Genomic DNA, 18,624 nt, shown 5'->3' with positions numbered 1-18,624 from the left:
TTCTCTCTCACCGGGGAGCAATAAACGATCAGCAGGCTACAGTGGCTCCCTCTATAGACTGATGACTAGTGATAAAAAAAGGTAATCATCATAAGAAACGGCTATCAATGGAAAACTAAGCTCAGAAATAATATATTAGTACTACTTACTCATTATATTGCTGCACAGAACAATATTCCCATCATTCTAAGACACCAAAGTAAACTTTGGTTCTAATGCAGTAAACATTGAACCTATAATTTATTGCTGTAATAACACAAATTATTATTCAATTAAGCTTTAATAAAATCTGTCTGTCCTTGTACCGGTGTAATTTTAACACCACCTTAGGGAGTTTGAAGTGATATTTTTGCATGATTTCAATAGTTTTCGAAGAGGAAATCTGGAGCCATACCCCGTTTACATTTTAAAGGCCTACACCATTTCTGAATGTCATTTTAAGAATGAGCCTCCATAACTGTTTGCGTTGTAACATGCAGACCCTGTCAAGCAGTTAGGGACTTTAGTGCCTGTGTATAATATATATGTAGCTACAGTATGTGTGTGCAGCAGGTGTTAAATCAAATCATGTGTTGAAGACCTCTGTCAGCAACCGCTACATTAGCCTCTAATACATTTCATGGTGTTTACAAGATGCCTGGGCTTCAGGAACATCTGCTGGAATTGGCATGGCTTCCTGGATTTCCCATGGGTGAAGAGACAGCAAGTGATTGTGTGTTTGTGTGTGTGTATGCATGTGTGTGCCAACAGTTTACTGATATGAGTGGATAGAACAGACTTGGCACCACCTCCTTTAATGCTGACCTTCTGACCTTTCCTCGCAGGTTGTGGATGACAAAAAGATTGCACATAGATTTTTTTTTTTAAGATAATTTTTTTGGGCTTTTTATGGCCTTTAATCGACAGGACAGCTTGAAGACAGGAAAGGGGAGTGAGAGGAGGGACGACATGCAGCAAAAGGCTACGGGTCGGATTCAAACCCAGGCTGCTACCAAGGACTCAGCCTACATGGGGTGTACACTCTACTGGGTGAGCTAGAGGTCGCCCCTGAACATAGATTCTGCATGGTGTGATATCCTGTAGGTGCAGAGTCAAACTCAAACATTTCCTAATTAAAATTGGATCCTTCTCTTCCAAGATGCAAATCCAGTGTTTAATCTTTAATGTGATTATTTAAATTGAAATCAGTGAGAGTCTAACCAAGTTAAACATATTAAAACTGTAAATTTAAGAGCAGAGTTCTGGTCCTGCACTGTATGAATATTCATGTCTGCTCACATGATGACTGAATGAACCAGAATATGGCACAGAAATAAACTACAGATATGCATATAAATAACTTGTCCAAACATGGATGAACCAAAAAATGCACAAAGCCTTGACTCTTCACTTAAAAGTTTATTTTACTTGGCAATCTATTCAACAGATGCACAAAAATGGCAGAGACACTAAGATAAAGCACTTGATTAATCAAAGCCGTTTTGAAACAGTTTATCGAGATAAATTGAAGATTTTATCCAAGACTGATAAAAGAGAAGAAAAGAGAACATTCCCCTGGCGAGCTCCCACCCCACTGGGTGCACCTCTAGGTGTGAGAAAGCATCCACAGAAATGCTATTAAAGTCAAAGCAGATGATCCTTCTCACATTAATGTTACAAAAGCACTGTTCTGATACAGTACATTTGAACATCTGTGCAGAAGTGCACTTTAAACATTGTATTAAAACATCTTCCTTCAGAAAAGTTAGCCTGCAAGAAAAACATGCTAACATATGACCTAAAAACAACCGATTTAGACTTAAGTGAACAATAGGGTAACATAATACACCAGATCGCACCAACATACATTTAAATGCAAGAGTGATAAATTGGAATGGTAGCTTACCATAAATACCGCTTTGCGATTAACAACATCTCTTAGATCATTATTACCTAATCCCCCAGCCCACAATAGTGACTAACATACACACACATGCACATACATGTGCTCTGGGGCAATCACATGGTAAGTGTGTAAGGTATATTGCTGAGAATCTGTTCATTATCACTGCTTAACAGTCCTAAGAGCAAAAATAAACTCATATACAAAGGGCTAATACACTAGTGTAACTATGTAAGTACATTTTTCAGAGCATTAAAGGAGCCAGTAGTCTGTGACGTTTCCTTCGATGCTGAAGGCAATGCATCAGGTACTGTTGGCTATTGAGCATCAGCCAATCAGTTCCTGATGCAGTATCATCCACATCAGAAAGTTCTTCCTTCACCCCAGCATCAGTGCAGGGGCAACAAAAGCTGACTAGTTCACAGCACATTTTGATCCTTTCACAATATCTCTTAACGGTGAGATGAGTGACACAAAAATAACCAAAACTCCTAAAAACAAGCCATTATTATTATTATTCTTTTCATGCTATCATAATTCAATAGCCAATACTGTACAGTACACATCACTGTAAGTCAAGATGGCAGCAGAAGCATCTGGAAAGTGAATTCATGCAAATTCAAAATGGGCATGCATTATGAAAGAGCTGCAAGAGATGAGGCTGCACTTCAAAAGACTGTCGAAAAGAAATTTTTTAAAAGTGGGGAAGGGGGATGCGAGAGGAGGTTGAGTAGACAGAGAGGGTGTCTGTGAAACGCGCTTGTGTAATTGCAGTGACATCTTCATTGAGAGCCCTCCATCTCTTTCCTGTGTGCTCCAAAGGGCGTCGCTGACGCCGGTCGATGGGGAGAGCAGCCGAGGCGCTGTGTTTAGCATAATCCCAGAGGCCATTGTGAGAGCAGCTAGTGAACGACTCACAGTTGCCAGCTGAGATTTCACCAAAACACAGCAGAACACAAGGAGAAGGGGATGAGACAGGAAAAGCAGAGGTGGAGGAGGGGTAAGAGTGGGGAAAGGACTCAGGCTAGAAACAAGAAGATTGGTAGTAGCAATGAAGACAAAAATGCAGATGTGTCAAATATTACATTACATGGAATTTGAAGAGTAATATTGTAGGTATAGTGCTGTGTTGTTAGGGGTGGCAGGATGGTTGTATGATGGTGGTGATCTGTGGTGAGCATGCAGCTCGCACAGCATCAAAGAGGCAAAGTATAAAGTGTGAAACACGTTTTCTTCCAGGTGGACTGCACCTGTTGGCCTTTATTCAGGACTGTAATTCAATAACCTACCCCTTTTTCTTCTTTTAAACAACCACCTGTTTTGACTTGTAATAGTGAGGCATAAAAAGATTAATCAAAAGTGTCATAGTAACATCTCTTCTATTGTGCAATGATCATTACCTCAAATGAGAGTGTTAAAATCCTCTTGAATCACCGTTTCACGGAGGCAGACAGTTTTTGAGCCAACCTTTGGTAAACAATTTGGTCTCCCAACATGTTGCAGAAAACACTCAAATGAAAAATGTAATGTATTGCAATGGCAAAGAATTCGTCATAGTTGCTCTGATTGGTGATACGAAGAATGGAGATGAAACAAGGTTTGTATTATGGAGTTTTTTTAAGGCATATTAGACAAACTGCAGAATCTCTCCAGGTGATTGTGAGAATTTAAAGCACCATCACAGTTGCCTGCAGAGATTACTCAGTCAGCCCCTATTTATCTTCACCCGTGCACCGTCTCTCTCTCTCACACACACACACACACACACACACACACACACACACACACATGCGCTGTGTTGTGGTGGGTACGTTCTTATATACATAAAAGTAATTGGCAGCAGACGGTTAACACAGATCAGGATAAAGACCCAGCTTTGACCCCCCACCCCCCTCACCGTTCCAAAATGTCCTGTGTTACCATGGTGACAAGGCCAAGGCACGTGCCTCCCATTGTTGAGTTGTATCCTCCAGGATCAGCCGCACAACCAGTTAGAGGTCAGATGTCACCGAGGCCTCTCACTCAGGTCACCACTCACCAGCTTTCAGCCTTTGACCCCAACAAACACTAAAACAAATTGAGAGATGGGGGAGAGAGGGGAGGACGAGATGTCAAAATTAAACATATTTACTCAGTAATTCTGCACAATCACATGACAGTTTAGGATATTCTGAAAAATGTATGTATCTGCTGTGTTTCGGGCATTTTGAGTGCAGATTAGCAGTGTAGTCCTGTGGGCAATGTACAGTATGGTTGAGAATCATGCCGCATGTTACAGTATGTCTCCCTCTTGTGGTGAAGTATGATGCTTTGAAAATGTCAAATTTGATGTGGACTTCATTCAAAGTGTGGCACAAAAATGCAGAATATGGGGTGTCCTGGTGGCCTAGGGTTTAAGACTAATGCCATATAACCACAACAACCCCGGTTTGAGTCTAGTCTAATAGCTTTGTCCCATGTTGTCCCCCTTTCTTTTCCAGTGTTTCTTGTCTACAGCTACACTGTAAACTATCTACTTAAGGGCAAAATGCCAGGAAAAAGGCATTGTCTTATTAATGATGAGATTTGTTGCACTGGTGTATCAAAAGGATGAGATACTGAATGGCCTTTTATCCTTGAGCTTTTTTAGACAGCCACTTCATGCTGGATTCTAACAAAACACAATTGTTTATGTTAACATGTAATATGTCCACATATTCATTATGGTCACGCACACATCTGGCTAAAAAAGCCTCTTGACCCAACCTTATTATGTTGATTAACAAAACACTATCAGCTTTTGCAGTTTAACGGACCAGATCAGATATATGTCCGCACATTTTGGAAAGTCTTTAGCCAGAGGTGCCATCTTTTCCATTGAGCCATGATGCATGTTGGGATATTCAGGTCATCGAGTTGCAAAGTGTTGCTCACACGTTAACAAAAGAAAAATCTTAAGTTTATTAAACGGAACAGGCTGACAGTCCACACTTTGTTAGGCAGTGAATGAACAGAGTGGTTTTGACAGGCCTAACCTCTTAAGCTTCGGGTCCCACTGAGCTCGGCACAGCTAGAGCTAAATGCCATCTGTCCCAACATCATGAGGCCCCCCCAACCTGTCCCCCAACACTTTAGCATAAAATTCATGCAATGCTGCTATTAAGGCAGAATATAAGATTATTCTACTCATTTGATATTATCTCACCTCCCAGGTTAAATGCTTTGCAAACAATAACTGTGCTTGTAATCCAAATAATTTGATTTTCAGAACATGCAAAACAGCTTTCTTTAAAAAAAAGTCGCTGTGGATGTATTTTTATTTAACAGGTTTAATGACCTAAAAAAAAACAAGTAAATTATCTTATGTTGTGTATCTCTTTTTGCCTACACCTGTTTTTAGTGTTGACTAGCCCTGCAGTTAAACCTGGAAATAAAGAACAGAACGGCCAGAGCACTGAAAGGGGAGGGAGAAAAAAAGGATGAAATGGTCAATTTAAGCTGATACTGGGGACCCCTGAATAGTGTCTTAGGACTACGAATAACTTTTCCTTAACAAAAGATGAAAGTAAAGTGTTGTTTTTTTTAAGGTTTAATTTTGCAAATAATGCTACTCAAACTTAATATTTTACCATGTACGGCTTTAGGTAAAGACATAGCATGGGAAGGTCAAGATCCTGCTGCACATTGGCCTGACACAGACAACCTATTCAAACCACAACTCATTGTTTTCTTCAGTTAGTCTCTCACTGTGACTCATCAATGGTTATTTAAAATTCAGTTTTAAACAATTTTGTTTTACGCTTTACTGACTTCCACATACAGCACTGAACAATAAAATAATGATATCACCATATGAACTTTAGTCTCCATCATTCCACAGTGTTGTCTGCTCCGTTAGCTGTCATCTAATGTTAGAGCAAAAAATGACCTTTGTGCCCAGTAGCTTTAGCACTTCATTAAGGCCCTGGACCTTCGCTGTACAAGCAATTGTCTTCCTCTAACAAAAAGACTGACGCATTGTATCAGTTGGAGGTAAATTTATCAAAGGAGGCCGATACAATGGACAGAGCAGCCCAAATTATAAAACAGGCCTGTAAGGGGCCTCCTGGTGAGCCATATTGTACTGTTTGTTTATGGTTCAGTTTGGATTGAATGACATGTGGTGAGATTCAGATAGAAACAAGTGTGTTAGAGCGAATACAGATAAATGTAGATGTACAATGTATGCGTTGATGAGATGAATTGTGTTTGTAGATATGAGGCCATGCTAAGAAACACAGGCAACCCATCAACCTCTCAGAGGTGCATACTGGCCAAAAACAATTGGGATCTCCATGAACTGATGTGACATGTGTATTTGTTCCAGCCTTTCTGTTGGAGGAGCCCTACTGTAGAGGTGAAAGAAAAAAAGAAAGGGAGAGAAAGAGGGATAGTAGGATGAGGAGGGGGTACAACCAGATCTTTGGCAGAGTAAAAGGCATTAACTGCAACAGTTAAAGCTATTTATGCCAAATATAAGGGAAATATAAGGGCAATTAGATAGAATGTGTATTATATAAAGTGAACATGTTGTCATTGTTTCAGTGATTAGTCTTGCGTCAAATTTCCCTCAATGGTTTTTGTCAGTGGTCATGTGCATTTATACACCAGAATTACTTATCTTTAGAGCTGCAACGACTGGTTGATTGTTCAATTAGTTTGCGGACAGAAAATTCATCAGCAACTATTTTGATAACCGTCAAAGTCACGTTTTAAGCAAAACACCAAACATTCTCTGGTTTTATCCTCTCCAATGTGAGGATTTGCTGTTTTCTTTTTATTTCACAGTAAACTGATTATCTTTGGTTTTTGACTGTTAGTCAGACAAGACAAGTTATTTAATGACATCATATTGGAGATTTTTCAATATTTCTAAAATATTTTTGACATTTTACAGACCAAGTGATTAATCGAGAAAGTTGTAGCCCTACTAATCTTACCTATACAAAAAAGGGTAAGATTCTGCTGGCAGCCAAACACTCCATTTAGACTAGATACTTCATTTCACATAGAACACTTCTCCATAGTACTGTGGAGACCAGTTTTGATTTGCCATTTGTTCGGTGTGGGACTGGCATCCATTTAGCCCCTGCACTGCAGTCTCAGATGAGATGGGCCGATAGCACATCAGACTACTGACTGTCCTGACCATATTTACATCCCATCTCAGTTATTGGACACATCATTCCTACACACATCTCTACAATCTCATATCACCCACACACACACACACACATACACGCGGCTGACTACAATTATAATTTCATATGCCCCAGTGTATCAGCCACCCAAGCAATTTTCTGCCATTTAAATGTGAATTTATGTCTCACTTAAATGAGCGGGGAGTCGATTTAGGCCCACTGGAGGACTGGCCTTTTCCCAGGGAGCATTCTGTTATTGGCCTCTAGTCATTTCAAGGTCCCTGTTCATCACCTTGATTTAACAGACGGTACCGGCACAGAATGAGGCTGCGCCATCTTATCAACCTCTCTCCTTACCTAAATACAGTATCACCAAATCTTACATAAAGTACCAACTCATTTTTACAAAGCTTAGTAGGGAACAATAGAACAGCAACTCCAAGCATCTCCCATCCCTATGCTCTTAAACATGGGCCACATCTATAAAATAGTTCCCTGGATGGAACTTAAAGGTAATCAGTTCCTGTGGTATGAATATTTCGTAATCGTCAAAATACACAGAACAAAAAGGTGATTATGCACAATTAAATTGCAGTTACATTATCTTTATAATAAACTTGCCATACATGTAAAGGGAACACTTGGAGATTACACTGTATGCAAAAGGTATCACTTTTTAAAATGTTAAGTCATGTTTAAGAATAGACCACAAAAAAAAGTTTCTCTAATGAAGTCTTCTCTGCTCCTCTCTGAGCTGAAAGAAAAACACCACAGTTCTAATAGTGTGCTACTGTACGATTGTGTGGGTGAATTACTGTATGAAGGCGTTCACAATGTTAGCACATGGCTCACCTCGGGCTACAGAGATGTATACTTTCAAACTTACAGACACCTACATAAGCAGACGGAACTTCATTCATATCTGATCTTAAATTTGCTTATCAAAGTCTGTTTTTTAATAACTACTCAATTATGGGATCCTGGTTAAGTCATTACTTAAGTGCATAGTTTCACAGTTATTGAACAAGGCTGAAGGATTATTTCTTTAAATGGCATATTTTCAATCGTGAGGATAAAACCCTTGACAAAGCATTCTAATTAGTGCATGTTTGACAGGGTCAATTATTGGCTGTTTTATTGGCCGCATCACAACATAGCAAGCAGTAATATGTGACCTTTACAAAGCATTTCTTGACAACTCGGGCACCGCATCACTTCAGTTAGACCCTATCAGAGGGCAGGTTTCTTTCTGCATTCATTGGGGGGAAAAACATCTGTAGGTTGTCTTTTTTCTTTTTTTTTAAGATTATTTTTTGGGCATTTTAGGCCTTTAATTGACAGGACAGCTGAAGACATGAAAGGGGAGAGAGAGGGGGAATGACATGCAGCAAAGGGCCGCAGGTCGGAGTCAAACCCGGGCCCGCTGCGTCGAGGAGTAAACCTCTATATGTGGGCGCCCGTTCTAACACCTGAGATATATGGGCGCCACTGTAGGTTGTCTTAATAGTAACTTCTACCCCCTTCACAATACTGCTAAACATTTCATTCCTTTAATGAGCTTTTCTCTATTTATTTTCTACTACTCTACTAAATTTCAAGTGGCCGCAATAGAATTAAAAGATTGTTTCCACACTTAACAGAGTCAGAATATATTACACCTATTTGAAAAGTTTTAACTCTACTTAAGTATATGGTGTGCTTTTTTCCACACACAGTAAGTTAGTCACTGTTGTAGTTCAGGGGACAAATATGAAGTGAACCTTTCAGCTGATCAAACTATGTCTGAAAGACAAGACCTTGACTGCATGATCGATCACCTCCTCTTATCAGAACAATAACCAGCCCACCTGCTGATTATCACACGCGCTCTCCAAAACCGTCGCCAGTATTGCAAAATGCACAGAGCCCTCAGCATACTGGCTCTCATGTCTTATCCAAAGCCCAAGGTCTTTACGCTCATTTATCAAATACAGCTGGCTTTTGCCCATACCATAGAGCTCTAGTTAATTTAATAGTGTCCTTGCTTAGTTTCATGAAATGTGTTGTTAAATTTAGAGTTTTCTATTGACTTTTGTGAGACAATACAAAATAATAAAAGGGAAAATACAAGGCATAGGAAAAATGTCACATTGACCACATTGGTTAAACATAAGGACAAAAAGAAACGGGCAGTTCATATGGGGGTGAGGTGCATGCAGAGCTTTTTAACAACTGACATCAGGTATATGCAGGGAAACAAGACGTCAAGCAGGCATGGAGAAGCATTGCTGTGAGGCTAATAAAAGGCGTGCAGTAGTTGCAGCAAGGGAAGGGCTTTTAATAACATATGTTGTACTCATACCGTTATTTTAAGAGAGTGTGAAAGCCACGGACATTACAGGCTTATCCGTGTGAACACTTTACTGCAACTAGAGAATCCAAACCTGATAGAAACAGCGTATACTGGGCTGATTCATAAGTTACACCATAAAATGTCACCTTTGGTCATAGTTTAAAAAGACATGGCACCACACAAATGTGTTGCTTGAGTTACTGTGCAGGGTTAGGACAAAGTAGAAAAAAAATGCTGTTTTGCAGGTAAAGTGCTGTGTAATTCCAGCCCAGAGAAAGGACTTGAGGGACCAGGAAAAGAGCAATGCGGCTCAACATGCATTTGTGATTGATGGTCTCTGTCTGTGCAATAGCTGACTGAGCAACATGTATATCTCTCTTATTCACACACTTATTGGCATGCACACATCCTATAGTGTGCTCAGTCTAACATATATGCACCACAACCCATATATGTACAGTAATGTGCATGTGGAGCCTCCCAGTAATACACATCAGGACCGTTATTGTGGCTCATTTGGTGGAAGGAACATACCATGTAGCCTAACTACGACACCCTCGTTTGGAGTCCGACCTGGGATCTTTGTCGAATGTCTTCTTTCATCCCCTGCTCCCTCCCATTGTTTCTTTCTCCCGTCACGGTACACTGTTGAATCAAAAAGAAAAAAAACAGGCGACAACAATCTTTAATTTTTAAAATCCTTCAGGAATGTGCATAACATACATATTGTTGTACTCTGTTGGTAATATGGATCACCAATATAGCATACTGTATGAGCATATTTTCCCCCAATGCTTAATCCTGTCACGTCTCTGTTGTCTGGTGCCAAGACATGTCTGGTCTGGCTTTTGGCCAGGCTGGGCTGGTCGCCACCACGGCCCCAGCAGCCTAGCAGGCAGGCCTAGCCTAATGCTGACACATCGCTAACATCAGCCAGGGAGAGGAGACCTCTGAGAGATGCTGAAACATCAGCACAGCACCATTTCAGATGCACTTTCTCATCTGCAGTAGAATTTAAGAAAATGTCACACTATCATTGTGGGACATTATTTTAATAACATCCCCTTTAAAGGCTGAATAATTACATGTAGTTTAAGACATCTGTGAGGCCTAGACGATGTACATTGGCACAAAATTGTGCCAATGCACTAAAAAGGCCACACCCCTACAAATAAACCTATGATCATTCACATAAAGCCATCATAAATAACGACTACTATTTTCCCTATCAAGAAAAACAGATCAAAATTTTGATATAGTCCTTGTTTTCAGTGGTTCACATTCAATGCAGCATGGTATTAAGGGTGTAGCATGCACGAGCAACAAACACATATAACACAGATAACCAGTCTATGTATTGGATAAATTGGTACATTAGTGGTTCAAATTAGTTATAAAAAAATCATCTATCAAATCATTGTTTTTTTTAGCATTAACAAACATTTAAGGCATTAATAAAAAAGATAACAGAACAGCTGATTCCTGCAAAGAGTATAGGTTTTCTTTTTTACAGGCATTTTGGGGAAAATCGACTGATCAGCATTACCATTTAATAAAGTGGATGGCATTACAAACATTAATCAGGATATTAATGTCTGCATAATGTGTGTTAAATTTACACAATGAAATATAATTTTGTATAACCCGGAACAAAAACTGACACTACCCAGCCTATTCATCATTGCGATGTTATGTTTGTTCACATGTATACGATCATAATGGCTGCCCTTTGTGTTTGGCAAGCCATGCAAATGAGATTGGCAGAAGGGAGCATGTGTCATCGATATGTGCAAATATAACCAGGAGTGCCACTGATTGATGATGCAAACCTTCTCCCTATATCCTTGTTTGTGACCTCTGACTTCTCATCCCTCGAGGGATTAAACTTATTACCCTTTGACTCGTGTGACCTCTGATGTGAAAGGAGCTAGATTGAAGGATGACCACAGCTTAGGTCCTATTGGCCGCTCTCTGACCAAACTGTGGCCAGAGGGCTGACCGTCCAAACCCTAGAGGGATGTGACCCTGGCCCTGCCACACGCTCTGTGGATAATACTATTAACAGGTCAATACAAAGGGGGGGGGGGTCGCTGCTTTAACCTAAAGGATGAGCAGAAGACCAGGATGGGGGGAGATATTGTGGAAGTAACAGATTTGCAGGATGGATTTGGAGGTTGTTTGTCAGGTCTGTTTGAACAAATGGCCACCAATTTGATTTCCAAACAGGGATGTAATGACCTGGACAAATTTTGAAAACTACTGATAGACAATAAGAGTAGCGCTGTCCTAAAAACTTCAACATTGTTAAAAATATGGTCATTTACAGAAGGTACGGTGATTATTGTGTCCTGAACAAACACACAAAAGCCAGGAAAGTGAGCCAAATGTCTAAGACAAAAAAATTCTAGACAAAACAAAGTAATGCAAGCATTTTAGCTTATTCATTCATGCCTGTAAATATGTCCCATAAAATGGAAGGGATGTTAAATGTAGAATTAAAACAAATTTAAAACTTAAGATTATGTTGCACATAGAAATAAAATATCTATAGTAAATATTTTTATTAATATAGTCAGAGGAGTGCTGCTCCTGTACTTCTATCTCTAGTATCAGCAGAAGAGGGGTGTATTGAGTGTCCGCCAATACAGCACGTTACATGCAAGACATGTGCTCTTCCTCCCTCCCTCATTCATTCCCTCCCTCCCTCCCTCCCTCCCTCCCTCACTCACTCACTCCACATTATAGGATTATTAGCCATTTTTGCTGCCATCTCCCTTATTTCTCTCTAACAAAGCATATAATCTGGTTAGCCTTTGACTAATTAAGTTTTGTGAAACACAAATCTACTTTTTTATGATAAAAAGACAAACAATACACAGCTTGGCCACAACTCAACTTGTATTTTTTTAATTGTGTTACTGTAACAAATTCTGGGCAATGTGACAACCATTAACCACTTAAAATTCACATCTCCAACTCTTTCACACTCACCATCATCACTATCACACACGAAAAACCGCACCACTTTGCTTTTACTGTAAAAAATGCTGCCATGTATTTCTACTAGACTTGATTTGACTAAAAGCATCTACCCAAACATCATGAATACACATATAGAGAGTGTACACAGAGAATTCGTAATGCGCTTTGTCTCTCTCCACCCTTAAGAGTTGAGCGGCAATAAAAAATAATATAATGCAAAGCTAAATAATCCAACAAACAGCCAAAGCCATGACTCCCATACAATTTGTTTTGAAAAAGGCATTACAGTACATGATGATAAAATAAAATTGAGCTGAAACACATGTAGCTAATAGAATCCACTCTACTAAAGTTGTCAGACCTGCGGCTACAGTAGAGCTTGTAAACAATCATGCAAGCACGCATTCAGTTTCACACAAACGCGCATGCAATCTCACACAAACACATAAGAAACAGAGGCTTACAGATTACTCAATCTCAACAATGAATAAGGAAATCTTTGAGCGAAGGAGAAACAGCAAATCAAAAAAAATAACGAAAGAATTGGGATAATGGCAGAAAGGAAAAAGAAACAAATGGAAATAGTACCTTTTAAAGCATCTATGTGATGAGAGAAGGGTGGGACACCTGCAGAACCTTACATGGTCTATCCAGAGCTCTTTAGCGACTGCTCCCTCATGGAGCAGAGTATGTGTATGAGCCAGAGAGAGAGTGTGTGTGTGTGTATGTGTGTGTCAGTGGCTGAGGGAGGGGATCCTACCCCTCCTCCTTACGACTGTGCCTCCTTAACAGGATGGAGGGGTAGGTGGGGCCACTGCAATAAAGCAAACACACACACACACACACACACACACACACACACACATTTTTCTATGGTTGTTATGTCCTCGCTTCTCTTGCTCTTTCCCGCCTCCACACTTCCATCTTTCTGTTTCTTTCCAAGACTTGCTCTCATCCTCCTTCCCTCGTAGATTTGCTCTCATTCCTCTTTCCTCACACTTCCTTCTCAATCTCAGTCTGTCTGCAAGGGTCTTACACTCCCTCTAGCTTTCATCTCCCACCCCTCCCTACCCCTTGCCCCTATCCCTTCCTCTCTGACTGTACGGTTATATTAACATGCTCATATTAATCTGGAGAGGAGAGGGGCATATGCTGTTTCTGGCTGGTGGTCCACAACCTGCTAAACTCCTGGTGTGTGTATGTGTGTTGTGTGTGCGCGTCCCGTCGGTCTCATAATATTACAGTGCTAAGATTAAGCGGGACAGTCAGAGAGCATGGTGTGTTTGAGAGATGAAAAGAGAGGAGGGACAGTGGGAAAAGGAGAGGAGTGGTGACATGATCAACAGCAGTGAAGCACACTTTTTTAACCTTTTATAGTTGTTCTTGATCTGGTTCTCTGTGCCACCACCCCTCCTCTCTACTCATCCGGCCACTAAACACAAATCCCATCTGATACGGAGTAGCCATCCCCACATAAATCATTCCCTTATTCCATTGGCCACACGTTACATTGAAAGTATTGATTCCCCCCACCCCCCGCCGCAGCACTGATTGCAAGGAAACCCTTCACAACGGTCCACAAACAGGAAGTGGAAAAACAAACCACGGGTGTGTTTTGATTGACCACAATGGCGGATCCCGAAGCTTTGGTCACAACACTGAACTGATCTATGCTTTGCTGCACATAGCACACATTATGGAAACCCCAAGACAGCATGACAAATACAAAAATAGCAGGTAAAGCACAAAAAAAAACATCTGTAAAGGAGCAGTTCACAATGCTACTTGCAGCCACATTATCCTCAAAACATTATGTATTCAATATTTCCAAATCTGCTATCAGTCCACAAATTAAACTCTAAGGTTTTAAATGAACCTCAGATTAGATGTCCTTAGATTAAAACTGACCATAACAAGATCAAACGCTACTGTTTCCATGACAGCACAGCTGAGGATACTTTGAACTCTGACCTTAAACTCCTGCCTGTGCTCTGAAGCAGTGACCAAACCCAGGGTCAATCAAAAATTAGGTCAGCAGGGGTCAAATGGTAATGACCCCTCTCTGGTTACGCAACCACACCGTATCAGCCTCTCCCAAGTAGCATCCAAGCATCATTCATCCTAATCAGAGCTGTGCACCTTCCAGGAGTACGGGATGAAGCTGCCTCTATAATGAGATATCAAGAGCAAAATATGAAACAAGAAAAAGATGATAAAGCCTAACAAGAGATGAATCATTTCAAATTGTGTATTTCAATCCATTCTTACAGGACATTTATATATGAACACCTCAATGTAATTGGTAGCAGTTTTGTATTAACTTCAAGTATTCCTTTAGGAGCGATTTTGATAAAATATGTTATTTCGCAATGATGTACTATAACTTTGACAAAGTGATCATGGTTGGAGTTATACATCTCAACACATGGCATACACTGAAAGGCCTGACTAGTTACTGTAGGTGAGAAGCATCAGAGAACTTATAAAAAATTGTGTAATACTAGCAACAATAATAGCAACTATTTTCATGTAAGATGCATTTGCAAGTATACTGGTGATTAGTCAGCACAAAATAGAGAAGGGTTTGTGACAGACAGGATAATAAAATAGTCCGATCCATCAACGTATACACTACATGTACATAGTACAACTATCAAAACAACTGGATTAGTCTAATAAAGAATGTAGATAAAACACATCCTTAACAACACATCATCGAGACGAAGAGGGGATGATCTTTAAGAAAGGATGACACAGTCTTGGGGTAAAGAAACTGGGTTGGAAGAGAAGGGCGAAAGACAGATGAAGGGGTGGAGGGACTGATCAGAGGGGTGCCAGACACAAAGAGTCCAGGCCATGGCCGGTGGCACGCGATGGGCAGATTAACCAGCGTTTCCTCCCCTAACTGAAGAATTAGGACACCTGACTGAGTCCCGCCAATGGCAGCCAGCCAAGGATTTTTTTTTTTGGGGGGGAGGGGGGGGCAAGCTGGGGCTCGCCTTTCAACACTCAGGCTCTTCAACAACACAAAGAGGGGTGGGGTGGTGTTCGTAGGGGGAAGAAATAGGGGGTGATGGGCTGGTGGCTTGGAGTTGGGAGGGGGGCTACAAGCCTTACCCCTCACCATCTGCTGCCCAGGCTAAGTGAGGACAGGGGTAGGGCCAGAGTGCGGAGTAAAGTATTTGAGCGCGTGCACAGAAAATACACGTGTATCTGCATGCACGCACCTGTTAGTGTGTCAGTGGGTGGGTGAGTGGCAGATGGACAGGGCATACTCCTGGCACCAGAGCTTCAATGTTAGTCATCCTATGTTAAGGAGTATCCCCCTTCCCCCACATTCCTGACCCCTGCCAACTAATCCACAGTGCCAGCCAATTCTTTATGTTTTGCTCAGTTTGATTAAGACATCCATGATTAGGGACATTATGGGCTGGAAGAGAGGGTGTGTGTGTATGTGTGTGTGTGTGTGTGTGTGTGTGTGTGTGTGTGTGTGTGTGTGCGTGCGTGTCTGTGTGTGTGTGTGTGTGTGTGTGTGTGTGTGTGTGTGTCGCTTATACATGAGGCTGTTTACTGTAATCAAAGCTGAACAGACGTGGCCCCTTTTGCCCCCACACCACTTAGCAATATCTGCTATTTTAACTGAGACATTTTATCAACTAATACTAGTTTTTTCATTTCCTTCTCTTTTACAGTAAGAGTGTTGCAAAAATGTGGTAACAAAAAAATTATTGAAATAGTACTAGATCAATTATATCAAATAACTATATACGCCACTGCTGCCCCTCATACGCCACTGCTGCCCCTTATACATGTGACACAATTTCCCCTCTGCGCTGTGTTTATCTGCATATTATCAGTGAGCTGTGTATTTCACCCTGTAAAAAAAGGGGGTCAGAGCAGCAGACAGTTCAGTCTTGCTGAGCAGTAATCTGAAAATGCCTGTAATCCTCCATGCAGAGCCCTTCTGGAGACCATGGTTGCAGTGTGGAGAGGTGTAGTCTTGTCTCCGTTTAACAGCCATTTGTCTGACCAAGCTTGACACGCAACCAGAGCTTTACAGCTGCCAGGACACACTGAGAGATGAAGCACAGTAAAGCTGCCCCAGTCACTCACTGAAATAATTATGCCATTTTTCACCCTATACAATACAGCATGAGTGCAGGTCACTGCACTTATTCAACTCAGTGTTAGAACAAGTGGCATATCTGGGAGCCAATGAAATCCCTGGTTCATGAACAAATACATGGTGTGGACAGTAGCCTATATTAATAAGCTCCATTTCTGAAACACTCAAACACTGTTCAGTGATAACAGTTTACTTGGCAACACCAGCAGCAATCAGAATATCAGTCAATGTTTAGGCATTTTATACTTCTTTTGAGTAAGTACACATGAGTCTTCCCAAGGGATTTCAGTAACGATGAAGTGGCACTGAAATTCCTAAAATAAATAACAGTTAGTGCATCTTTACAATTTCAACATTGACAATCTGCACTGGGGCAAAAATATGGGGATTTAGGGTGACTTAACAGTTACCTAAAATCTTGAACTTGCCTTGGGTTCAGACTCTGAGTGGAAAACACATGGTTTACTCTGACAGCGTAGTCAGCAGTGTCGCTTCTCTTGCACTGTATGTCCCAGCTGCATTTACAGGATGTAGCTAGTTAGTTTATTCCTGTGACAATCTAAATTACATGAAACAGCAGGACTCATAATAGGTATGATGTTTATGGTATATAATGTATGTTGGCCACGACTCTAGAATAAGGTTATCTGCATTTTGGCCGATGTTATGCTCACAGTATTGTAAGCAAACTTGTATTTTGCATTGGCTCTGTTAAATTCAACCACAGCAAACTGTGCTGCATTTAAAACCTTGGTGCTGTTTACCGGGACTTCTTGTGGCTGACCGACCATCATTTGTTCGGTTACAAAGCGACCGGCCGAAGCACAAACGAAAATATAAAACCAGATGAACATTATCAACCAAACAAGTTTTGAGGTACCTATTAAGAGTCCTGTTATCTGTTCTTAGTGACTGAGTTTGTGTTCAAATCCGGGTTAAGCTATCTAGAGAAACGCACACCGTTACCTAGCTAGCCTATCTGTTGATTCCGACGAATGTCTGAACTGAAAATCATTACTACGACCAGAAACGTCTGTGTTGCATGGCAACTGCGTTGCTAAGCTGCCTTGAAACTAGAGCAGCAGGTGGAGAACAAGTAGGCCTAACATACGTTAATTGACTGAAAAATACATAAATATAATTTTAGTACCTATGTTAGTATGGGAATAACACTTCAAATTATTATTTTTAGAAACATACAGCAATGTAGACATGATAAAACATCATCCAGCACAGGTGTGACTGTGACCCATTTGATCACGATTGGCACATTCAACCCCCTCCATGATTTTCATCAGTCACAGAAGCCTAAATTCAATTGCAACAAAATGTTGCTCATATTTCATAAAAATATTTAAAAGTCAAAGAAAATACCAAATTTGCAACAGCATTGTAATTTATTGTTTTACAACACTGACACGGGTGTATTATGTATACATTCCACACTGATCAATACAAAAATAGGCTACTTTAAAATCAAAATAGAACTATAAAATATATACAAAGAAAATTCGCAGGTGTCCACTCTGCCAATTGTTTTAGAAGTAACTTAATTAAACTGAATGGAGGTCACCTGTGTGTAATAAAGGGATTTTACTTAAGGTCCAACAGCTGGTTACCACATTTCGTGGCAAAAACTACATTATGAAACCAAAGGAACATTCTAAGCCATTACATAACAAGACTGAAAAGTCAGGGAAATGACAAAATTCCCAGGGCATATCTCTTAAAATAGGAATAACGAATAGCACTGCTGTAAATCTGACTAGAGCAAGGGGCTACAAGCTCATCATACTAAATGCCATATTTAGTGTAAGTGTAGGCCTAATGGTAGCAGCACCCTGCTGTGAGGATGCTTCTCTGCAGCAGGCCCTAAGGGCTTGTGAAGGTAGAGGGTCAAATAAATGCAGCAAAATACAGAAAGATCCTGGAGGAAGAACTGCTTCAGTCTGTAAAACAGCCAAAATTATTTTCTAACAAGACAACTACCCCAAACACAAAGCCAAATGAGAGTCCAGTCTGCAATCTGTTTGAAATTTGTGACAGGACTTGAAAATGGCTTTTAACTCCCCAATGCAAATTTGTATAGATTGAGCAGTTTTGCAAAGATGCATGGTGAAACCACTAATCCACTCATATGCAA

General features: G+C 40.6%; 1 long non-coding RNA gene across 1 annotated transcript; it reads right to left on the bottom strand.

Moving 5' to 3' along the window:
* Nucleotides 1–1,385: 1,385 nt before the first annotated feature.
* On the bottom strand, nucleotides 1,386–13,047 carry LOC116054368. The gene is made up of 3 exons (XR_004106050.2): nucleotides 12,944–13,047; nucleotides 9,908–10,018; nucleotides 1,386–3,949 (listed from the first exon to the last, which is right to left on the bottom strand). It is a non-coding gene; the product is annotated as an uncharacterized LOC116054368 (long non-coding RNA).
* Nucleotides 13,048–18,624: the final 5,577 nt, after the last annotated feature.

This window comes from Sander lucioperca, chromosome 15 (genome assembly GCF_008315115.2).
Source record: "Sander lucioperca isolate FBNREF2018 chromosome 15, SLUC_FBN_1.2, whole genome shotgun sequence".
NCBI lineage: Eukaryota > Metazoa > Chordata > Actinopteri > Perciformes > Percidae > Sander > Sander lucioperca.
The sequence above is the reverse complement of the archived record's forward strand: the minus strand, read 5'-3'. Positions and strand labels throughout refer to the sequence as shown.